This window comes from Pseudophryne corroboree, chromosome 5 (assembly GCF_028390025.1).
Source record: "Pseudophryne corroboree isolate aPseCor3 chromosome 5, aPseCor3.hap2, whole genome shotgun sequence".
NCBI classification, from domain to species: Eukaryota; Metazoa; Chordata; class Amphibia; order Anura; family Myobatrachidae; genus Pseudophryne; species Pseudophryne corroboree.
This window is the reverse complement of record NC_086448.1, coordinates 370,726,282-370,745,966: the sequence shown is the minus strand read 5'-3', so window position 1 is coordinate 370,745,966 and position 19,685 is coordinate 370,726,282.

Genomic DNA, 19,685 nt, shown 5'->3' with positions numbered 1-19,685 from the left:
GCAATGCAACAGTTAATGCAAAATTATTAATAACAATCCATTCAATGCAACATTTAATGCAAAATTATGCTAACACAATCCATGCAATGCAACATTTAATGCAACATTATGACATCACAATCCATGCAATGCAACATTTAATGCAAAATTATGACATCACAATCCATGTAATGCAACATTTAATGTAAAATTATGACATCACAATCCATGCAATGCATAATTATACAATCATAATCCATGCAATGCTGCACTTAATGCAAAATTATGCTATCACAATCCATGCAATGCAACAATTAATGCAAAATTATGCAATCACAATCAATGCAATGCAACATTTAATGCAAAATTATGACATCACAAACCATGCAATGCAAATTGCAATCACAATCCATGCAATACAACATTTAATGCAAAAATATGACATCACAATCCATGCAATGCAACATTTAATGCAAAATTATGACATCACAAACCATGCAATGCAATATATAATGGGGAAAAAATGATATAACAATCCATGCAATGCAACATTTAATGCAAGATTATGCAATCACAATCCATGCAATGCAACAATTAATGCAAAATTATGCAATCACAATCTATGCAATGCAACATTTAATGCAAAATGATGACATCACAAACCATGCAATGCAATATATAATGGGGGGAAAAATGATATAACAATCCATGCAATTCAACATTTAATGCAAGATTATGCAATCACAATCCATGCAATGCAACAATTAATGCAAAATAATGACATCACAATCCATGCAATGCAACATTTAATGCAAAATTATGACATCACAATCCATGCAATGCAAAATGCAATCACAATCCATGCAATGCAACATTTAATGCAAAATGATGACATCACAATAAATGCAATGCAAAAAGCAATGCAACATTATGCAATCACAATCCATGCAATGCAACATTTAATGCAACATTCTAACATCACAATCCATGCAATGCAACATTTAATGCAAAATTATGCAATCACAATCCATGCAATGCAACATTTAATGCAAAATTATGACATCACAATCTATGCAATGCAACAGTTAATGCAAAATTATTAAATCACAATCCATTCAATGCAACATTTAATGCAAAATTATGCAATCACAATCCATGTAATGCAACATTTAATGCAAAATTATCACATCACAATCTATGCAATGCAACAGTTAATGCAAAATTATTAAATCACAATCCATTCAATGCAACATTTAATGCAAAATTATGATATCACAATAAATGCAATGCAAAAAGCAATGCAACATCATCTAATCACAATCCATGCAATGCAACATTTAATGCAAGATTATGCAATCACAATCCATGCAATGCAACAATTAATGCAAAATAATGACATCACAATCCATGCAATGCAACATTTAATGCAAAATTATGACATCACAATCCATGCAATGCAAAATGCAATCACAATCCATGCAATGCAACATTTAATGCAAAATGATGACATCACAATAAATGCTATGCAAAAAGCAATGCAACATTATGCATTCACAATCCATGCAATGCAACATTTAATGCAACATTTTAACATCAAAATCCATGCAATGCAACATTTAATGCAAAATTATGCTAACACAATCCATGCAATGCAACATTTAATGCAAAATTATGCAATCACAATCCATGCAATGCAACATTTAATGCAAAATTATGACATCACAATCTATGCAATGCAACAGTTAATGCAAAATTATTAAATCACAATGCATTCAATGCAACATTTAATGCAAAATAAATGCTAACACAATCCATGCAATGCAACATTTAATGCAAAATTATGACAGTGCTGCATTGCATGGATTATTATATACAATCATAATCCATGCAATGCAGCACTTAATGCAAAATGATGCAATCACAATCCATGCAACGCAACAATTAATGCAAAAGTATACAATCACAATCCATGCAAAGCAACATTTAATGCAAAATTATGACATCACAATCCATGCAATGCAACATTTAATGCAAAGTTATGCAATCACAATCCATGTAATGCAACATTTAATGCAAAATTATGACATCACAATACATGCAATTTTGCATTAAGTGCTGCATTGCATGGATTATGATTGTATAATTATATACAATCATAACCCATGCAATGCAGCACTTAATGCAAAATTATGCAATCACAATCCATGCAACGCAACAATTAATGCAAAAGTATGCAATCACAATCCATGGAAAGCAACATTTAATGCAAAATTATGACATCACAATCCATGCAATGCAAATTGCAATCACAATCCATGCAATACAACATTTAATTCAAAAATATGACATCACAATCCATGCAATGCAACATTTAATGCAAAATTATGACATCACAATAAATGCAATGTGAAAAGCAATGCAACATTATCTAATCACAGTCCATGCAATGCAACATTTAATGCAAGATTATGCAATCACAATCCATGCAATGCAACAATTAATGCAAAATTATGACATCACAATCCATGCAATGCAACATTTAATGCAAAATTATGACATCACAATCCATGCAATGCAAAATGCAATCACAATCCATGCAATGCAACATTTAATGCAAAATGATGACATCACAATAAATGCAATGCAAAAAGCAATGCAACATTATCAATCACAATCCATGCAATGCAACATATAATGCAACATTTTAACATCACAATCCATGCAATGCAACATTTAATGCAAAATTATGCAATCACAATCCATGCAATGCAACATTTAATGCAAAATTATGACATCACAATCTATGCAATGCAACAGTTAATGCAAAATTATTAATAACAATCCATTCAATGCAACATTTAATGCAAAATTATGCTAACACAATCCATGCAATGCAACATTTAATGCAAAATTATGACATCACAAACCATGCAATGCAATATATAATGGGGAAAAAATGATATAACAATCCATGCAATGCAACATTTAATGCAAGATTATGCAATCACAATCCATGCAATGCAACAATTAATGCAAAATTATGACATCACAATCCATGCAATGCAACATTTAATGCAAAATTATGACATCACAATCCATGCAATGCAAAATGCAATCACAATCCATGCAATGCAACATTTAATGCAAAATGATGACATCACAATAAATGCAATGCAAAAAGCAATGCAACATTATCAATCACAATCCATGCAATGCAACATATAATGCAACATTTTAACATCACAATCCATGCAATGCAACATTTAATGCAAAATTATGCAATCACAATCCATGCAATGCAACATTTAATGCAAAATTATGACATCACAATCTATGCAATGCAACAGTTAATGCAAAATTATTAATAACAATCCATTCAATGCAACATTTAATGCAAAATTATGCTAACACAATCCATGCAATGCAACATTTAATGCAACATTATGACATCACAATCCATGCAATGCAACATTTAATGCAAAATTATGACATCACAATCCATGTAATGCAACATTTAATGTAAAATTATGACATCACAATCCATGCAATGCATAATTATACAATCATAATCCATGCAATGCTGCACTTAATGCAAAATTATGCTATCACAATCCATGCAATGCAACAATTAATGCAAAATTATGCAATCACAATCAATGCAATGCAACATTTAATGCAAAATTATGACATCACAAACCATGCAATGCAAATTGCAATCACAATCCATGCAATACAACATTTAATGCAAAAATATGACATCACAATCCATGCAATGCAACATTTAATGCAAAATTATGACATCACAAACCATGCAATGCAATATATAATGGGGAAAAAATGATATAACAATCCATGCAATGCAACATTTAATGCAAGATTATGCAATCACAATCCATGCAATGCAACAATTAATGCAAAATTATGCAATCACAATCTATGCAATGCAACATTTAATGCAAAATGATGACATCACAAACCATGCAATGCAATATATAATGGGGGGAAAAATGATATAACAATCCATGCAATTCAACATTTAATGCAAGATTATGCAATCACAATCCATGCAATGCAACAATTAATGCAAAATAATGACATCACAATCCATGCAATGCAACATTTAATGCAAAATTATGACATCACAATCCATGCAATGCAAAATGCAATCACAATCCATGCAATGCAACATTTAATGCAAAATGATGACATCACAATAAATGCAATGCAAAAAGCAATGCAACATTATGCAATCACAATCCATGCAATGCAACATTTAATGCAACATTCTAACATCACAATCCATGCAATGCAACATTTAATGCAAAATTATGCAATCACAATCCATGCAATGCAACATTTAATGCAAAATTATGACATCACAATCTATGCAATGCAACAGTTAATGCAAAATTATTAAATCACAATCCATTCAATGCAACATTTAATGCAAAATTATGCTAACACAATCCATGTAATGCAACATTTAATGCAAAATTATCACATCACAATCTATGCAATGCAACAGTTAATGCAAAATTATTAAATCACAATCCATTCAATGCAACATTTAATGCAAAATTATGATATAACAATACATGCAATGCAAAAAGCAATGCAACATCATCTAATCACAATCCATGCAATGCAACATTTAATGCAAGATTATGCAATCACAATCCATGCAATGCAACAATTAATGCAAAATAATGACATCACAATCCATGCAATGCAACATTTAATGCAAAATTATGACATCACAATCCATGCAATGCAAAATGCAATCACAATCCATGCAATGCAACATTTAATGCAAAATGATGACATCACAATAAATGCTATGCAAAAAGCAATGCAACATTATGCATTCACAATCCATGCAATGCAACATTTAATGCAACATTTTAACATCAAAATCCATGCAATGCAACATTTAATGCAAAATTATGCTAACACAATCCATGCAATGCAACATTTAATGCAAAATTATGCAATCACAATCCATGCAATGCAACATTTAATGCAAAATTATGACATCACAATCTATGCAATGCAACAGTTAATGCAAAATTATTAAATCACAATCCATTCAATGCAACATTTAATGCAAAATAAATGCTAACACAATCCATGTAATGCAACATTTAATGCAAAATTATGACATCACAATACATGCAATTTTGCATTAAGTGCTGCATTGCATGGATTATGATTGTATAATTATATACAATCATAACCCATGCAATGCAGCACTTAATGCAAAATTATGCAATCACAATCCATGCAACGCAACAATTAATGCAAAAGTATGCAATCACAATCCATGGAAAGCAACATTTAATGCAAAATTATGACATCACAATCCATGCAATGCAAATTGCAATCACAATCCATGCAATACAACATTTAATTCAAAAATATGACATCACAATCCATGCAATGCATCATTTAATGCAAAATTATGACATCACAATCCATGCAATGCAATATATAATGAAAAAAATGATATAACAATCCATGCAATGCAACATTTCATGCAAAATAATGACATCACAATAAATGCAATGCAAAAAGCATTGCAACATTATGCAATCACAACCCATGCAATGCAACATTTATTGCAAAATTATGCAATCACAATCCATGCAATGCAACATTTAATGTAAAAATATGACATCACAATCCATGCAATGCAACATGTATTGCATAATTATGACATCACAATCCATGCAATGCAACAATTCATGCAAAATTATGCAATCACAATATATGCAATGCAAAATTTAATGCAACATTATGACATCACAATCCATGCGATGCAAAATGCAATCACAAACCATGCAATGCAACATTTAATGCAAAATTATGATATCACAATAAATGCAATGTGAAAAGCAATGCAACATTATCTAATCACAGTCCATGCAATGCAACATTTAATGCAAGATTATGCAATCACAATCCATGCAATGCAACAATTAATGCAAAATTATGACATCACAATCCATGCAATGCAACATTTAATGCAAAATTATGACATCACAATCCATGCAATGCAAAATGCAATCACAATCCATGCAATGCAACATTTAATGCAAAATGATGACATCACAATAAATGCAATGCAAAAAGCAATGCAACATTATCAATCACAATCCATGCAATGCAACATATAATGCAACATTTTAACATCACAATCCATGCAATGCAACATTTAATGCAAAATTATGCAATCACAATCCATGCAATGCAACATTTAATGCAAAATTATGACATCACAATCTATGCAATGCAACAGTTAATGCAAAATTATTAATAACAATCCATTCAATGCAACATTTAATGCAAAATTATGCTAACACAATCCATGCAATGCAACATTTAATGCAAAATTATGACATCACAATCCATGCAATGCAACATTTAATGCAAAATTATGACATCACAATCCATGTAATGCAACATTTAATGTAAAATTATGACATCACAATCCATGCAATGCATAATTATACAATCATAATCCATGCAATGCAGCACTTAAAGCAAAATTATGCTATCACAATCCATGCAATGCAACAATTAATGCAAAATTATGCAATCACAATCAATGCAATGCAACATTTAATGCAAAATTATGACATCACAAACCATGCAATGCAAATTGCAATCACAATCCATGCAATACAACATTTAATGCAAAAATATGACATCACAATCCATGCAATGCAACATTTAATGCAAAATTATGACATCACAAACCATGCAATGCAATATATAATGGGGAAAAAATGATATAACAATCCATGCAATGCAACATTTAATGCAAGATTATGCAATCACAATCCATGCAATGCAACAATTAATGCAAAATTATGCAATCACAATCCATGCAATGCAACATTTAATGCAAAATGATGACATCACAAACCATGCAATGCAATATATAATGGGGGGAAAAATGATATAACAATCCATGCAATTCAACATTTAATGCAAGATTATGCAATCACAATCCATGCAATGCAACATTTAATGCAAAATTATGACATCACAATCCATGCAATGCAAAATGCAATCACAATCCATGCAATGCAACATTTAATGCAACATTTTAACATCACAATCCATGCAATGCAACATTTATTGCAAAATTATGCAATCACAATCCATGCAATGCAACATTTAATGCAAAATTATGACATCACAATCTATGCAATGCAACAGTTAATGCAAAATTATTAAATCACAATCCATTCAATGCAACAGTTAATGCAAAATTATTAAATCACAATCCATTCAATGCAACATTTAATGCAAAATTATGCTAACACAATCCATGCAATGCAACATTTAATGCAAAATTATGACATCACAATCCATGCAATGCAACATTTAATGCAAAATTATGACATCACAATCCATGCAATGCAACATTTAATGCAAAATTATGCAATCACAATCCATGTAATGCAACATTTAATGCAAAATTATCACATCACAATCTATGCAATGCAACAGTTAATGCAAAATTATTAAATCACAATCCATTCAATGCAACATTTAATGCAAAATTATGATATCACAATAAATGCAAAGCAAAAAGCAATGCAATATTATCTAATCACACTCCATGCAATGCAACATTTAATGCAAGATTATGCAATCACAATCCATGCAATGCAACAATTAATGCAAAATTATCACATCACAATCTATGCAATGCAACAGTTAATGCAAAATTATTAAATCACAATCCATTCAATGCAACATTTAATGCAAAATTATGATATCACAATAAATGCAATGCAAAAAGCAATGAAACATTATCTAATCACAATCCATGCAATGCAACATTTAATGCAAGATTATGCAATCACAATCCATGCAATGCAACAATTAATGCAAAATAACGACATCACAATCCATGCAATGCAACATTTAATGCAAAATTATGACATCACAATCCATGCAATGCAAAATGCAATCACAATCCATGCAATGCAACATTTAATGCAAAATTCTGACATCACAATAAATGCAATGCAAAAAGCAATGCAACATTATGCAATCACAATCCATGCAATGCAACATTTAATGCAACATTTTAACATCAAAATCCATGCAATGCAACATTTAATGCAAAATTATGCTAACACAATCCATGCAATGCAACATTTAATGCAAAATTATGCAATCACAATCCATGCAATGCAACATTTAATGCAAAATTATGACATCACAATCTATGCAATGCAACAGTTAATGCAAAATTATTAAATCACAATCCATTCAATGCAACATTTAATGCAAAATAAATGCTAACACAATCCATGCAATGCAACATTTAATGCAAAGTTATGCAATCACAATCCATGCAATGCAACATTTAATGTAAAAATATGACATCACAATCCATGCAATGCAACATGTATTGCATAATTATGACATCACAATCCATGCAATGCAGGATTTAATGCAAAAATATGACATTACAATCCATGCAATGAGAATGCAATGCAAAATTATGCAATCACAATCCATGCAATGCAACAATTAATGCAAAATTATGCAATCACAATCAATGCAATGCAACATTTAATGCAAAATTATGACATCACAAACCATGCAATGCAAATTGCAATCACAATCCATGCAATACAACATTTAATGCAAAAATATGACATCACAATCCATGCAATGCAACATTTAATGCAAAATTATGACATCACAAACCATGCAATGCAATATATAATGGGGAAAAAATGATATAACAATCCATGCAATGCAACATTTAATGCAAGATTATGCAATCACAATCCATGCAATGCAACAATTAATGCAAAATTATGCAATCACAATCCATGCAATGCAACATTTAATGCAAAATGATGACATCACAAACCATGCAATGCAATATATAATGGGGGGAAAAATGATATAACAATCCATGCAATTCAACATTTAATGCAAGATTATGCAATCACAATCCATGCAATGCAACATTTAATGCAAAATTATGACATCACAATCCATGCAATGCAAAATGCAATCACAATCCATGCAATGCAACATTTAATGCAACATTTTAACATCACAATCCATGCAATGCAACATTTATTGCAAAATTATGCAATCACAATCCATGCAATGCAACATTTAATGCAAAATTATGACATCACAATCTATGCAATGCAACAGTTAATGCAAAATTATTAAATCACAATCCATTCAATGCAACATTTAATGCAAAATAAATGCTAACACAATCCATGCAATGCAACATTTAATGCAAAGTTATGCAATCACAATCCATGCAATGCAACATTTAATGTAAAAATATGACATCACAATCCATGCAATGCAACATGTATTGCATAATTATGACATCACAATCCATGCAATGCAGGATTTAATGCAAAAATATGACATTACAATCCATGCAATGAGAATGCAATGCAAAATTATGCAATCACAATCCATGCAATGCAACAATTAATGCAAAATTATGCAATCACAATCAATGCAATGCAACATTTAATGCAAAATTATGACATCACAAACCATGCAATGCAAATTGCAATCACAATCCATGCAATACAACATTTAATGCAAAAATATGACATCACAATCCATGCAATGCAACATTTAATGCAAAATTATGACATCACAAACCATGCAATGCAATATATAATGGGGAAAAAATGATATAACAATCCATGCAATGCAACATTTAATGCAAGATTATGCAATCACAATCCATGCAATGCAACAATTAATGCAAAATTATGCAATCACAATCCATGCAATGCAACATTTAATGCAAAATGATGACATCACAAACCATGCAATGCAATATATAATGGGGGGAAAAATGATATAACAATCCATGCAATTCAACATTTAATGCAAGATTATGCAATCACAATCCATGCAATGCAACATTTAATGCAAAATTATGACATCACAATCCATGCAATGCAAAATGCAATCACAATCCATGCAATGCAACATTTAATGCAACATTTTAACATCACAATCCATGCAATGCAACATTTATTGCAAAATTATGCAATCACAATCCATGCAATGCAACATTTAATGCAAAATTATGACATCACAATCTATGCAATGCAACAGTTAATGCAAAATTATTAAATCACAATCCATTCAATGCAACAGTTAATGCAAAATTATTAAATCACAATCCATTCAATGCAACATTTAATGCAAAATTATGCTAACACAATCCATGCAATGCAACATTTAATGCAAAATTATGACATCACAATCCATGCAATGCAACATTTAATGCAAAATTATGACATCACAATCCATGCAATGCAACATTTAATGCAAAATTATGCAATCACAATCCATGTAATGCAACATTTAATGCAAAATTATCACATCACAATCTATGCAATGCAACAGTTAATGCAAAATTATTAAATCACAATCCATTCAATGCAACATTTAATGCAAAATTATGATATCACAATAAATGCAAAGCAAAAAGCAATGCAATATTATCTAATCACAATCCATGCAATGCAACATTTAATGCAAGATTATGCAATCACAATCCATGCAATGCAACAATTAATGCAAAATTATCACATCACAATCTATGCAATGCAACAGTTAATGCAAAATTATTAAATCACAATCCATTCAATGCAACATTTAATGCAAAATTATGATATCACAATAAATGCAATGCAAAAAGCAATGCAACATTATCTAATCACAATCCATGCAATGCAATATTTAATGCAAGATTATGCAATCACAATCCATGCAATGCAACAATTAATGCAAAATAACGACATCACAATCCATGCAATGCAACATTTAATGCAAAATTATGACATCACAATCCATGCAATGCAAAATGCAATCACAATCCATGCAATGCAACATTTAATGCAAAATTCTGACATCACAATAAATGCAATGCAAAAAGCAATGCAACATTATGCAATCACAATCCATGCAATGCAACATTTAATGCAACATTTTAACATCAAAATCCATGCAATGCAACATTTAATGCAAAATTATGCTAACACAATCCATGCAATGCAACATTTAATGCAAAATTATGCAATCACAATCCATGCAATGCAACATTTAATGCAAAATTATGACATCACAATCTATGCAATGCAACAGTTAATGCAAAATTATTAAATCACAATCCATTCAATGCAACATTTAATGCAAAATAAATGCTAACACAATCCATGCAATGCAACATTTAATGCAAAGTTATGCAATCACAATCCATGCAATGCAACATTTAATGTAAAAATATGACATCACAATCCATGCAATGCAACATGTATTGCATAATTATGACATCACAATCCATGCAATGCAGGATTTAATGCAAAAATATGACATTACAATCCATGCAATGAGAATGCAATGCAAAATTATGCAATCACAATCCATGCAATGCAACAATTCATGCAAAATTATGCAATCACAATATATGCAATGCAACATTTAATGCAACATTATGACATCACAATCCATGCGATGCAAAATGCAATCACAAACCATGCAATGCAACATTTAATGCAAAATTATGATATCACAATAAATGCAATGCGAAAAGCAATGCAACATTATCTAATCACAGTCCATGCAATGCAACATTTAATGCAAGATTATGCAATCACAATCCATGCAATGCAACATTTAATGCAAAATTATGACATCACAATAAATGCAATGCAAAAAGCAATCACAATCCATGCAATGCAACATTTAATGCAAAATGATGACATCACAATAAATGCAATGCAACATTATGCAATCACAATCCATGCAATGCAACATTTAATGCAACATTTTAACATCAAAATCCATGCAATGCAACATTTAATGCAAAATTATGCTAACACAATCCATGCAATGCAACATTTAATGCAAAATTATGCAATCACAATCCATGCAATGCAACATTTAATGCAAAATTATGACATCACAATCTATGCAATGCAAAATGCAATCACAATCCATGCAATGCAACATTTAATGCAAAATTATTAAATCACAATCCATTCAATGCAACATTTAATGCAAAATAAATGCTAACACAATCCATGCAATGCAACATTTAATGCAAAATTATGACATCACAATCCATGCAATGCAACATTTAATGCAAAGTTATGCAATCACAATCCATGTAATGTAACATTTAATGCAAAATTATGACATCACAATACATGCAATGCATAATTATACAATCATAATCCATGCAATGCAGCACTTAATGCAAAATAATGCAATCACAATCCATGCAACGCAACAATTAATGCAAAAATATGCAATCACAATCCATGCAATACAACATTTAATGCAAAATTATGACATCACAATCCATGCAATGCAAATTGCAATCACAATCCATGCAATACAACATTTAATTCAAAAATATGACATCATAATCCATGCAATGCAACATTTATTGCATAATTATGACATCACAATCCATGCAATGCAACATTTATTGCATAATTATGCAATCACAATCCATGCAATGCAACATTTAATGCAAAATTATGACATCACAATCCATGCAATGCAACATTTAATGCAAAATTATGACATCACAATCCATGTAATGCAATATATAATGCAAAAATATGATATAACAATCCATGCAATGCAACATTTAATGCAAAATTATGACATCACAATCCATGCAATGCAAAATGCAATCACAATCCATGCAATGCAACATTTAATGCAAAATTATGACATCACAATCCATGCAATGCAACATTTAATGCAAAATTATGACATCACAATCCATGCAATGCAATATATAATGCAAAAATATGATATAACAATCCATGCAATGCAACATTTAATGCAAAATGATGACATCACAATAAATGCAATGCAAATAGCAATGCAAAATTATGCAATTATAATCAATGCAATGCAACATTAATGCAAAATTTTAACATCACAATCCATGCAATGCAACATTTATTGCAAAATTATGCAATCACAATCCATGCAATGCAACATTTTATGCAAAATTATGACATCACAATACATGCAATGCAACATTTAATGCAACATTATGCAAACACAATCCATGCAATGCAACATTTAATGCAAAATTATGCAATCACAATCCATGCAATGCAACATTTAATGCAAAATTATGACATCACAGTCCATGCAATGCAACATTTAATGCAAAATTATGCTATCACAATCCATGCAATGCAACATTTAATGCAAAATTATGACATCACAATAAATGCAATGCAAAAAGCAATGCAACATTATGCAATCACAAACCATGCAATGCAACATTTAATGTAAAAATATGACATCACAATCCATGCAATGCAACATTTATTGCAAAATTATGACATCACAATCCATGCAATGCAACATTTAATGCAAAACTATGACATCACATTAAATGCAATGCAAAAAGCAATGCAACATTATGCAATCACAATCCATGCAATGCAACATTTAATGTAAAATTATGACATCACAATACATGCAATGCAACATTTAATGCAAAATTATGACATCACAATCCATGCAATGCAAATTGCAATCACAATCCATGCAATACAACATTTAATGCAAAAATATGACATCACAATCCATGCAATGCAACATTTAATGCAAAAGTATGACATCACAATCCATGTAATGAACATTTAATGCAAAATTATGACATCACAATCCATGCAATGCATAATTATACAATAATAATAATCCATGCAATGCAGCACTTAATGCAAAATTATGACATCACAAACCATGCAATGCAATATATAATGAAAAAAAAATGATATAACAGTCCATGCAATGCAACATTTAATGCAAAATGATGACATCACAATAAATGCAATGCAAAAAGCAATGCAACATTATGCAATCACAATCAATGCAATGCAACATTTAATGCAAAATTTTAACATCACAACCCATGCAATGCAACATTTATTGCAAAATTATGCAATCACAATCCATGCAATGCAACATTTAATGTAAAAATATGACATCACAATCCATGCAATGCAACATTTATTGCATAATTATGACATCACAATCCATGCAATGCAATATTTAATGCAAAATTATGACATCACATTAAATGCAATGCAAAAAGCAATGCAACATTATGCAATCACAATCCATGCAATGCAACATTTAATGCACAATTATGACATCACAATCCATGCAATGCAACATTTAATGCAAAATTATTAAATCACAATCCACGCAATGCAACATTTATTGCATAATTATGACATCACAATCCATGCAATGCAATATTTAATGCAAAATTATGACATCACATTAAATGCAATGCAAAAAGCAATGCAACATTATGCAATCACAATCCATGCAATGCAACATTTAATGCAAAATTATGACATCACAATCCATGCAATGCAACATTTAATGCAAAATTATTAAATCACAATCAATGCAATGAAAATGTAATGCAAAATTATGCAATCACAATCCATGCAATACAACAATTCATGCAAAATTAACAATCACAATACATGCAATGCAACATTTAATGCAACATTATTACATCACAATCAATGCAATGCAAAATGCAATGCAAAATTATGCTATCACAATCCATGCAATGCAACAAATAATGCAAAAATATGACATCACAATCCATGCAATGCAACATTTAATGCAAAATTATGCAAACACAATCCATGCAATACAACATTTAATGCAAAATTATGACATCACAGTCCATGCAATACAACATTTAATGCAAAATTATGCTATCACTATCCATGCAATGCAACATTTAATGCAACATTATGACATCACAATAAATGCAATGCAAAAAGCAATGCAACATTATGCAATCACAATCCATGCAATGCAACATTTAATGTAAAATTATGACATCACAATACATGCAATGCAACATTTAATGCAAGATTATGCAATCACAATCCATGCAATGCAACAATTAATGCGAAATTATGACATCACAATCCATGCAATGCAACATTTAATGCAAAATTATGACATAACAATCCATGCAATGCAAAATGCAATCACAACCAATGCAATGCAACATTTAATGCAAAATAATGACATCACAAAAAATGCAATGCAAAAAGCAATGCAACATTATGCAATCACAATCCATGCAATGCAACATTTAATGAAACATTTTAACATCACAATCCATGCAATGCAACATTTATTGCAAAATTATGCAATCACAATCCATGCAATGCAACATTTAATGCAAAATTATGACATCACAATCTATGCAATGCAACAGTTAATGCAAAATTATTAAATCACAATCCATTCAATGCAACATTTAATGCAAAATTATGCTAACACAATCCATGCAATGCAACATTTAATGCAAAATTATGACATCACAATCCATGCAATGCAACATTTAATGCAAAAGTATGCAATCACAATCCATGTAATGCAACATTTAATGCAAAATGATGACATCACAATCCATGCAATGCATAATTATACAATCATAATCCATGCAATGCAGCACTTAATGCAAAATTATGCAACCACAATCCATGCAACGCAGCAATTAATGCAAAAGTATGCAATCACAATCCATGCAATGCAACATTTAATGCAAAATTATGACATCACAATCCATGCAATGCAAATTGCAATCACAATCCATGCAATACAACATTTAATGCAAAAATATGACATCACAATCCATGCAATGCAACATTTAATGCAAAATTATGACATCACAAACCATGCAATGCAATATATCATGAAAAAAAAATGATATAACAATCCATGCAATGCAACATTTAATGCAAAATGATGACATCACAATAAATGCAATGCAAAAAGCAATGCAACATTATGCAATCACAATCAATGCAATGCAACATTTAATGCAACATTTTAACATCACAACCCATGCAATGCAACATTTATTGCAAAATTATGCCATCACAATCCATGCAATGCAGCATTTAATGCAAACATATGACATTACAAACCATGCAATGAAAATGTAATGCAAAATTATGCAATCACAATCCATGCAATGCAACAATTCATGCAAAATTATGCAATCACAATACATGCAATGCAACATTTAATGCAACATTATTACATCACAATCCATGCAATGCAAAATGCAATCACAAACCATGCACTGCAGCATTTAATGCAAAATATGACATCACAATCCATGTAATGCAACATTTAATGCAACATTATGACATCACAATCGATGCAATGCAAAATGCAATGCAAAATTATGCTATCACAATCCATGCAATGCAACAAATAAAGCAAAAATATGACATCACAATCCATGCAATGCAACATTTGATGCAAAATTATGACATCACAATCTATGCAATGCAACATTTAATGCAAAGTTATGCAATCACAATCCATGCAATGCAACATTTAATGTAAAAATATGACATCACAATCCATGCAATGCAACATGTATTGCATAATTATGACATCACAATCCATGCAATGCAGGATTTAATGCAAAAATATTACATTACAATCCATGCAATGAGAATGCAATGCAAAATTATGCAATCACAATCCATGCAATGCAACAATTCATGCAAAATTATGCAATCACAATATATGCAATGCAACATTTAATGCAACATTATGACATCACAATCCATGCGATGCAAAATGCAATCACAAACCATGCAATGCAACATTTAATGCAAAATTGTGATATCACAATAAATGCAATGCGAAAAGCAATGCAACATTATCTAATCACAGTCCATGCAATGCAACATTTAATGCAAGATTATACAATCACAATCCATGCAATGCAACAATTAATGCAAAATTATGACATCACAATCCATGCAATGCAACATTTAATGCAAAATTATGACATCACAATAAATGCAATGCAAAAAGCAATCACAATCCATGCAGTGCAACATTTAATGCAAAATGATGACATCACAATAAATGCAATGCAAAAAGCAATGCAACATTATGCAATCACAATCCATGCAATGCAACATTTAATGCAACATGTTAACATCAAAATCCATGCAATGCAACATTTAATGCAAAATTATGCAATCACAATCCATGCAATGCAACATTTAATGCAAAATTATGACATCACAATGTATGCAATGCAACAGTTAATGCAAAATTATTAAATCACAATCCATTCAATGCAACATTTAATGCAAAATGAATGCTAACACAATCCATGCAATGCAACATTTAATGCAAAATTATGATATCACAATCCATGCAATGCAACATTTAATGCAAAGTTATGCAATCACAATCCATGTAATGCAACATTTAATGCAAAATTATGACATCACAATACATGCAATGCGAAAAGCAATGCAACATTATCTAATCACAGTCCATGCAATGCAACATTTAATGCAAGATTATGCAATCACAATCCATGCAATGCAACAATTAATGCAAAATTATGACATCACAATCCATGCAATGCAATATTTAATGCAAAATTATGACATCACAATAAATGCAATGCAAAAAGCAATCACAATCCATGCAATGCAACATTTAATGCAAAATGATGACATCACAATAAATGCAATGCAAAAAGCAATGCAACATTATGCAATCACAATCCATGCAATGCAACATTTAATGCAACATTTTAACATCAAAATCCATGCAATGCAACATTTAATGCAAAATTATGCTAACACAATCCATGCAATGCAACATTTAATGCAAAATTATGCAATCACAATCCATGCAATGCAACATTTAATGCAAAATTATGACATCACAATCTATGCAATGCAACAGTTAATGCAAAATTATTAAATCACAATCCATTCAATGCAACATTTAATGCAAAATAAATGCTAACACAATCCATGCAATGCAACATTTAATGCAAAATTATGACATCACAATCCATGCAATGCAACATTTAATGCAAAGTTATGCAATCACAATCCATGTAATGCAACATTTAATGCAAAATTATGACATCACAATACATGCAATGCATAATTATACAATCATAATCCATGCAATTCAGCACTTAATGCAAAATTATGCAATCACAATCCATGCAACGCAACAATTAATGCAAAAGTATGCAATCACAATCCATGCAATGCAACATTTAATACAAAATTATGACATCACAATCCATGCAATGCAAATTGCAATCACAATCCATGCAATACAACATTTAATTCAAAAATATGACATCACAATCCATGCAATGCAACATTTAATGCAAAATTATGACATCACAATCCATGCAATGCAATATATAATGAAAAAAAAATTATATAACAATCCATGCAATGCAACATTTCATGCAAAATGATGACATCACAATAAATGCAATGCAAAAAGCAATGCAACATTATGCAATCACAATCAATGCAATGCAACATTTAATGCAAAATTTTAACATCACAACCCATGCAATGCAACATTATCTAATCACAGTCCATGCAATGCAACATTTAATGCAAGATTATGCAATCACAATCCATGCAATGCAACAATTAATGCAAAATTATGACATCATAATCCATGCAATGCAACATTTAATGCAAAATTATGACATCACAATCCATGCAATGCAAAATGCAATCACAATCCATGCAATGCAACATTTATTGCATAATTATGACATCACAATCCATGCAATGCAACATTTATTGCATAATTATGCAATCACAATCCATGCAATGCAACATTTAATGCAAAATTATGACATCACAATCCATGCAATGCAACATTTAATGCAAAATTATGACATCACAATCCATGCAATGCAAAATGCAATCACAATCCATGCAATGCAACATTTATTGCATAATTATGACATCACAATCCATGCAATGCAACATTTATTGCATAATTATGACATCACAATCCATGCAATGCAACATTTAATGCAAAATTATGACATCACAATCCATGCAATGCAATATTTAATGCAAAATTATGACATCACATTAAATGCAATGCAAAAAGCAATGCAACATTATGCAATCACAATCCATGCAATGCAACATTTAATGCAAAATGATGACATCACAATAAATGCAATGCAAATAGCAATGCAAAATTATGCAATAATAATCAATGCAATGCAACATTAATGCAAAATTTTAACATCACAATCCATGCAATGCAACATTTATTGCAAAATTATGCAATCACAATCCATGCAATGCAACATTTTATGCAAAATTATGACATCACAATACATGCAATGCAACATTTAATGCAACATTATGCAAACACAATCCATGCAATGCAACATTTAATGCAAAATTATGCAAACACAATCCATGCAATGCAACATTTAATGCAAAATTATGACATCACAGTCCATGCAATGCAACATTTAATGCAAAATTATGCAATCACAATCCATGCAATGCAACATTTAATGCAAAATTATGACATCACAATAAATGCAATGCAAAAAGCAATGCAACATTATGCAATCACAAACCATGCAATGCAACATTTAATGTAAAAATATGACATCACAATCCATGCAATGCAACATTTATTGCAAAATTATGACATCACAATCCATGCAATGCAACATTTAATGCAAAACTATGACATCACATTAAATGCAATGCAAAAAGCAATGTGAAGGGTTAACTCTTCTGTGCTTTGTAAATATTACTTTTTATATGATC